Genomic DNA, 9,541 nt, shown 5'->3' on the forward strand with positions numbered 1-9,541 from the left:
TAGGGCAGTTAAAAACACTTTTACGTTATCACAAAAACCATGAATAAATAATTTCCTTCATGAATATTTCATATGTCATGACTGTGTGATAGTTTATGGTGCTGACATCCTGTTTACACTGGGCATGTCAATGCAAACTTTCTAAACCATTTATTTGTGTTGTTGGCTGTAGAAGTAGCACCACTGCATGCAGCACAAAATGGAACAGGACATCTGTTTACAGTCGGAGCAATGTGCTATGGTAGATAGCATTATTGATCGTAATGGATTCTATTGCTTTTGACGCTTCTCTCACATCCGGTGTGGACAGGATGTTAACAGTTGTGCTTGAAATTAACAGTTTAATATATTTGGATGCAACCTGACATTTAGTTTTCTTAGTGTTGAGCTGGGACTGCACAATGCTAGCCAATCATAACAGTAGGTGTTCACGTTGAAGTATTAAGGAGGTGCTTAGACCAAAACTGAGCGTTTCAGACAGAGGGCCAAAAACAGGGTGGAAAATTATCATATATTACTAAATTATGACTGTTTTAATTATTAAAAAAAACAACGTTACTAACGTTGTTAGTGGACCTCTGGGAAGATAATCAAACTCTTTAAAAAAAAAAAAAGAGTATTTCATGACCCCTTTAAAAAATGCCACTTATGCAAGAAATGACTCAAAACCCCTATTATCCGGTGCTGTTTTGTGCAGTAAGAGGTGAAAATAATAATAATTTTCTGCCAAGAAAGGCTACATTTATATAAGGGGTGTCTTATTCTCAACACCAGTCTCATGGTAAACACAGCTCTCTTTGCAAAGATTTACAAGCGGTAGCAATCAGAGTGTCAGGACCCACTAGGAGGCCTCAGCACACTTCCAGGAAGGCCTCAAGATCTCTTACATTTATTTTAAAATAAGGTAGATTATTATGATTTTTATACAATTATCATAATTAAACTTACTGAAAATGCAAAAAAGAAAAAAGTTATAACTCCTTTTAATAGCCTGATTTTAATGAAGAACATACAGTTCTAGACATTTCTGGAATCACAAAATTGATCACGATTAATTGTTTTAATATATTTACGCTAGAAGTTTCTTACATTAAAAACTTTGAAAAACAAGCACTATCATCATTACAGTAGAAGTATTTGAGTAAATATCGTATATATATATATATATATATATATATATATATATATATACATATATATATATATATATATATATATGTCTTTATCTTATAATATGAATATTGAATAGCCTACATTGGGGGCTTCAAATATTTTATCAGACAATGGGGGACCTTGGAGTCAAAAAGGTAGAGAACTACTGAGTTAGATGACATCTTTCATTTATTAATAATAATTTGAATCTAAGGTTTGGATTAATTTAAGATTAAGAAAGATTTCACCCCTGAGAAGCTTATATTGGTGACAATAGCATAATTTAGCTTGTATGGGTATAAACTTTTTTTAATTGGGTGTGAGACTGGGGCAAGTTGTCACAATTTCTTACTCATTATTTTACTCATAATTTTTTACACATATTTCTCAGGGTGGGTATTTTTTTGAATATCAATTTCTGTATAGGTAAATGTTTGAAATGTTAATTATTATATTCCAACTATATGTAATTAAAATGTGTTAAAGAATATATATATAATTGTTATTGTTATGGCTATGTAGTGGTAAGACTATGAAACGCTTTGAAAAGCTATTTACGAAACTATTCCGCAAAAAGTATTTTAGTTGAAAAGAAAAAGGTAACATAGAAAAATAATAAACCATTAATTAATGAAATTAAAGGTGCACTCAGTAATTTTTTCCTCATTAAAAAAGTTTAATCCTAAAGACGTGAATTTAAATTTTGCAATATATGTAGGAAATCATGACCACTCAAGATAAAATGAAGACTTTAGTCAGATAAATAATCTTGTAAAAATCTGATTTATTCTACATGGAGAGGGTCTGCACATGGGGGCTACCATGTTAGAATCACATGACCAGCCGAATACTACTCACTTAATCTCAGTAACCGTCCTGTTATTTGACACTTTCTCTTAAAGTAATCATGGCTGATTGTGAATACAATATTTATATAATGGCATCTGAAACTGAAAACTATTGATTTTAAATGATGCTGCACCCAATCCACTGTCAGTGTAATTCCAAGATAACACATAGACACAAGTTACTGAGTGCACCTTTAATGCGTACAGTACAACATATCACAGGTGACAACCTGTCCCGAACTGAAATGTAATAAATACCCTTACCCTGAGAGCACAGTTCAACCTTTCGGTTTAAATAAACCTTCAAGATATAGTATCTGGCTTTAATGTAAAAGTGAGGTTCTGTGTTCATTTGATCAACTATTTTTTAATTAGGAGTTTAAAACCAACATACAAAACCACTGCTAAATAAAACAATTCATTGGTGCAATTATACTTTTGACTCAGTACCTTATAGTTACTAAATTATTTCCTCGTCACAACAAAATCTCCCCTTTATTTAGATCTGTTACCTTTGGATATGTGGTATAACTGTGGTATTGTCATTCAGCTTTAAAAATAAAATCATATAAGTTGGCCCGAAGGTCCCAGACCCTCAAAAGGTCTCAAATTCAGAGTACAAAAGCAATGTAGATTACATATGGGCCTATCTTTCTTAATACTGTTTATTATCAGTCTTAAAGGTGGAACTAAATCACAACCTCAAAACACAAGCTTACTGTCTGCCGGTAAAATGGAGACCATTCTGACTTTAGTGGAGCCAGTGGTTAACATCAATAAACTGGGCACTTCCCTCTTTGAGATGGCCCTCACACAGACTGTGTACAATCAATGGAGATAACAGCTGGAGACAGTGATCGTGCACATGCATTATCATCACGCTTTCTTCTTATTCAAAGTGTTTTATCCTCTGTGGCAGCCAGATTGTCCATTCTACCCCCGAGCCGTATTGATGATCACCATGGCCCTAAAATGTTCCTGATTACCTCTCAAATGGGTACTGTTCTGGGCATGTTTTTGCTTTGTCATCTCCATGTACATTAAGGTTCTTTTGGAGTTTCTGTACTTTGGTTCTTTGCTTTATGGTCTGAGTGGAGGTGGGCCAATGTTTTGGGCCAGAGTGGCTGCTCTGGCGGCACAAATGTCAGAGCAGGGCAAACGTACTCTTAAACTGAACATTGTGGACTTTTGTTTTGGTGTTGCTGGGGTCATGGGAGGTCTCCTGTCTGAATATCTTTACCAGGTTGGACCATACGTTATTCTTGTGACAGCAGTTGTGGTCAGTGTGTTGGCATTACTGTACACTGTGTTTCTCCTCTCTGACTCGAAATGCTCCGATACTGAAAGTGAATTAACACAATCTGCCACAATCTGAGAGTGTGAATGAAATGAACAGAGACTCCATTGGTATGCAGATGGGTTCCATGATGGTATTTATGGTGGGCATGGTTGCGGCAGAAAACTTGCTCCAGTTGTATGTACTGAAGCCTCCACTGAGATGGGAGTCTGTGTGGGCAGGATATGGCAGGGCTGCCACCAGTGCCATGTACCTCAGTATCTTCTTAGGGGTCCTGACTATGTTTAGTGTGATGTGGGACACAGCGCTCACTCTTCTGGGCATTGTGTCAAATTGCACCGGAATGGCTATAATGGCATTGGCCAGCTGGGTCTACTTCCTGGGTGAGTTTTCTGAATAGAATTATGTTTTTGAGGTCATTATAGAGGTCATTTAAAGGTGCTCAATTTTATTTTTAAATGCAATGTATAAAATGTCACTACTATCTGACAGATATTACAGAAATAGGTGTCCTCAGAACTCTAACCTACACTTTGTAAACAGCAAACATACAGTAAGTCGGGAGGCTGGGTCGCACTCTTTAAAGGGATATTTCACCCAAAAATGAAAATTCTCTCATCATTTACTCACCCTCATGCCATCCCAGATGTGTATGACTTTCTTTCTTCTGCTGAACACAAACAAAGATTTTTAGAAGAATATCTCAGTTCTGCAGTTCACTATACTGCAAGTGAATGGTGGCCCGTATTTTAAAGGTCCATAAAGCACATAAATACAGCATAACAATAATCCATTTGACTCCAGTGACAAATTTAGAAGATATATAATAGGTTTGGGTGAGAAACAGATCAATATTTAAATCCTTTTTAACTATAAATCTCCACTTTCACTTTCACTTCATCATTCTTCTAATCTGAAAAATATCTGCAAAGATCTACACTTTAAGAGGAATTTTTATTTTGTTTTACATATATTTTTATTTGTTTATATTTGCATATGTACATATTCTGGCCAACTTAGTTTTCATTGTTTTTTTTTTAAATAAACATTTACACAGTTATGTGAGTAATTGACATGAAATTGTAAGTGTCCTGCTGTGTGACACTTTCTTCATATAACTATTTTAAACAACATTTTATTACCTAGTATAGCTATATATACATATATAATATATTATTATAGTTGTTGTTTCCACAACCTCATATGAACTAAGTTTATTATTATTATTGTAGTTTATTTGCACTTCTAAAAAAAGTTGAAAGGTGGTTAAGATCTTTAAAAACTTGCTTGTCACAGCACCTAAAATACACACTGTCCCTTGTACTTTTATGTACATTTTAACCTAACATCTGTATGCTGGGAAAATAAGTTTTTTCAACACAAAAATTTGAAATTGAGATGGAAAATCTAATCAATGAGTCAGGTGTGTTATGATGTTGTGTGTTGCGGGCCAGGTTTGGTGGGCTGCACTTGGCCAGAATGTCCAAGGCCACTTTTTAGTCCCAGTCTGCCCCTGGATGGAGGCCGTTTAATTCAGTGGATCCTAGCAATATGTTTAACATTACTTACAGTACTTTTAATGTTTCAGAAAAAGAATATCCTCCAAAAATGTAATTAAGAAATTTTGATGCATTCATAAATAAAATTAAAAATTAAAAACATGTTAACAGAGTCATAGCTATACATCATTATGTTGTCTAGCATAATTCAACATTGAGATATGTCACTTCAAACAGCCAGAGTGATTATGATGTTTGCCTGTGTTCCCATACCAACACTGCGAGCGATGCTGTCCAAGAATCAATATGGTAATATCGCAATATCGGTAATATGGAAACAAAACAAACCCATGCAATTTGTATGAAATGTCTTATTTCTAATAATTTTCACTCATCCCCATTTAAAAGATCAGCTTAGTCATGCATACATTTCTGTGCTGGTCCAGGTTGGTTTGTGCTGGCTAGCTCTAGTTTAGCTTGTAACCAGCGTAACCATGTTGTTCACAAGCTAAATTTGGACCAACATGGTCTTTGTGGTGAAGCTGGTTGACAAAAGTTATCTTGCTGAATAAGTCAGTTAATCAGCCTAGTGGTAATTCCCACACACCATCAACCCATGCTGTGAACCAGCATTTAAAACAATAGCATGCAAGGTCTATAGGATGTGGAATTTACTTACAATGAGTTTCATCTTACCACAAACCGTATGAGGCCAGAATTAACTTTATATTACTTTATGAGAGTCCTCTGCTGTGTCTTTGGGCTGCTTCAGCTGGTTTTGCCTGTGACTGATCTCCTGTCTAATGTCTTCTTCATCTCCATTTACCCACTGACTCTCAGCTGGCAAAATGGCTTCTGCTTCCTCCTCTCTGGTGCCATTAGCTACATCGGTCCAATCCCAATCCTGTTAGTAAATCTGCCATTCAACAGACCAGAAACAAATGTTCTTTTAGCCGTTTCTAGTCAGATCATGTTTTCCATTCAGTCTCTCTCTAAATCAATTGGGCTCAACTTTCTAAATGTATATATTTTAAAAAGTTTAAATGTAAAGGATTGCGGAGTAAACAGAATAACAGCTGCGTTTTCTTTTTCAGTGCCAGAGGTCTGAGACATGGGATTTAAGAGAATTAACATACTTCATATTGTATTTTTTCATTAACTAAAGCATAAGATTCAAGTACAATAATAAAGGCCAATAAAGGAGTTTTTCTGCAGTTTATTTTCACGTTTGGACCACTTTCCTCAGATGTAGAAAGCAGGTATTCATTTGTACTGCTAACTGGTTGCATTATTCTAAATGCAAAACCTATTCCAGGTTTTTGTGTGTGACATTACTGCATCACAGGTGTAAACATAACAGAACTTTCAGTGAAACAGACACCATCAGTTTTATCAGCAGGGAGTTGTGAATCAAATCACAATCAGTATAAACTCACAAAAATGTATCTGAAATTTTACTCTAAATATATTGCATATTAGATATTTTATCTGAAGTCTAAAACATGAAAAAACTCTATATAAATGATGGTAACATAGGCAATGTAATAACAATAAAGTCAACAGGCTTAATTAAAGCTCATACAAGCTTGCAGAACCATGCAGAAAGAAAAACAAATTGGAAGAAATTGTTATAAACAATGAATAAATGAATGATCCTTTACAGACAAGAGGTCTTCTACCTGTAATATCCAAAAACGTCCACATGGTGTCACTTCATCTGAAACAAGAGCAAGCTTCACAAAATGGCCTCATCTATTTAAAGGGGTCATGACATGCCATTTTTATGATTATTTTAATATGTTCCTTGAGGTTCACTTATAATATAATTATAAGTTTTATGGACAAAAAAACAAAAACATATATTTGTAACACATGATCATTTTACACCCTCATTCTGACCCTCTGTCAGAAACGCTCAGTTTTGGTACTGCTTCTCCTTTAAGACTGGACAGTAAATGCCCACTGTTATGATTGGCTCTCTGCTCTTGACTGACCTGCTCCGTCTTCTTGCCATTTCACTGCTCACCGCTACTGGGCTGGCTATGGAAAAGATTAAAGGTAAATTAGCCGTTTATGTATTGTTGTGGAGGTGGTCAGATGCAAATGGCTATCACTGTTATAGCTGTTTTATAAACAAAATTTATGAGATTTTTGTCAAACTATCTTTAGGTCATGGTTTATTTTTTTATTATTATAATTATGTTTATATTTACAATTGTAATTATGATCTAATTTCTACTGGTATTTTTCCACCTGTTGTCTTAAGAGTGATTTTCAAGAGAGTAAAATGTTTTAATTTGGTATGATTTTTTGACCACTTCGTTATTTTGAATATATTTTTGTTTTGGCTGAAGTTTAATTGGAATTTAGAGATATTTTTAGTTAAATTGTTTTGTGTTTCAATAAATTTAATTTTTCAAAATTGACCGGTAGAAGTGAAGTGCGTTCTGATACAATCACTGTTAATGCTAGCCATGATTTGTGTGTCAGTAGATGAAAATAATTCATAATACTTACATTCATGTTGTTTTATATGTTTGATGTCATACACTCTTTGTGCTGTTTTTGTAAAAAAAAATGTGTCAAAAGTATGAACTCACTGCAAACCAAATCTACTTACGGGTATAAATAAAGTAACCTGATTCTCTATCATTTAAGGGAGCGTAAATCCAAATCCAGATGAGAACCACATTTTTCATGTGTATAAAAGGAGTGTGCCACTGTCATATTAATATGCTTGACATTCAAGGTTAGTTAACGCAAAAAAGAACACAAGTCCATATTTCTATTTTTCTAATTCATTGCATACAGTCCATTTTCACTGCCAACTTCTTATGAATGTGCTATCTTTGTTCCATCACTGGTGCTTGACAGGGAATAGACTTTATAATAGGACGGAGACGGTGCCAGAGAAAAACCTCAGAATATAATTGCGCTTTACCCAGCCCGTTAGCGCGTTGCGTGTAATATTGCCAAACCAACTTGCACCTGGACTTAACGAATGCTTGCACAAAAATACCAAAACTTTATGGCTATCCCCATTGACTTTGCATGTATGAATAATGACATAGCGCTGTGCTTAGCACTAGTGCTCTGAAAATAGGGTCCCTTAAGTGACCAAAGGTTTTTTAGTCACATTTCAGAAAACCTTATAGTTAGGGTTAATTCTCTAACACTGACAGCTGTATAATTTGCTTGTTTAAAGCCTGACTGATTGTTCAGTCTCTGCTCTGGCCTATTATTTACCTGGCCAGATCATATGATCCATTTTGTTGGGTATCTTGGAGACAATGAGTCTCAGTTTCTGTTGCTACCCCCAATCTATTATTTATCTTTAAGCAGGTGTGTCTCCCAAGGCACAGGGAAAAAGTAATTTCCTGAGTGTCGCAAACAGGTAATTATTGATGATGATGATACCTGATTCCAAAGCACTCCTTGTCTGATCATCCTTCTGAACAAGACACTTGAAAACCTTTTAGGGTTACTGCCAGATGGTCTATTACTATGATTTTTTATAAAAGGAAACATGCAAGAATACATTTATTGTTACTTTACTCACTATATAAAGTACTTCATACTCTATTTAGGTCATTCTGTTTCATTTGGATTCTAAATATTTGTATTTTCCTGGTTTGAGTTGATCAATGAAAACTAGTTAAAAACTCCCCTCAGCAAGGTGGTCACAAGAGACCAAAGGAGATCATGGAGCATTTGAATGCAGAGTGGCCTAAATCTAACTGTCAGCAATCCAACTAAAATAAGGCTCTGATCAGGAGGCTGTTACTCAGGGGTGTAAAGTAATTGAGTAAAAATACTTAAGTATAAATCTTAAGTACTATTTTGGGGGATTTGTACTTCACTTGAGTGGAATTTAAACTGAATACTTGTACTTTTACATAATTACATTTCCAAAGAATGTTTTTTAAATGTTTTACTCTTAGAATTTTATTAAATTGAAAAGTACTCATTACATTTTTGCAGATCATTTTCTTTCATCTTGACATTCATGCATCTTGGCGTGACTTTAACCCACTCCTGATGCAAAAATTCAAGCAGCTCAACTTTTTTGATGGCTTGTGGCCATACATCTTCCTCTTGATCACATTCCAGAGGTTTTCAATGGGGTTCAGGTCTGGAGATTTGGCTGGTCATGGAAGGGTTTTTGCACCCCGACATCATCACTGATCCTCCACCAAATTTCACAGTGGGTGTGAGACAATGTGGCTTGAAGGCCACACCAGGTCTCCGTCTAACCATTAGACGACAAGGAGGAGGCTCGATGATCTAGGGCTGCTTCAGCAAGGACGTTAATCTTCGTTAAGGACGAATGAATCAAGCTATGTTCAAGGTTATCCTAGAAGAAAACTTGCTTCCTTAATAGAATAAAACCATAAATGTTTATTTTACAAACACATACCTATAAATAGAAAATCCAGAGAAACTGATAATTTTGCAGTAGTCTCTTAATTTTTTCCAGAGGTCAATATATAGACGTATATATAAAACAAAAGGCTTTTGTAATTAAATGTGCACATGCCTTTTATTTCTACCATTGCCTTCATATTTAAATCATATCTATGAATTTCTACTCCCTATTTGCTGAATTGCTTACCAGCAAGGTTTGGTAGCAAACCTCAAAATACAATTAACAAAACCGATTGAACCAAAAACTTTCTTCAAAGCTTATTTTTATGTATTCTTTTATCTTTCTCTATGTCTCAAGGGGCTAAATGCTCTGACATCGG

The sequence above is a fragment of the Xyrauchen texanus genome, chromosome 32 (genome assembly GCF_025860055.1).
Source record: "Xyrauchen texanus isolate HMW12.3.18 chromosome 32, RBS_HiC_50CHRs, whole genome shotgun sequence".
Taxonomy (NCBI): domain Eukaryota; kingdom Metazoa; phylum Chordata; class Actinopteri; order Cypriniformes; family Catostomidae; genus Xyrauchen; species Xyrauchen texanus.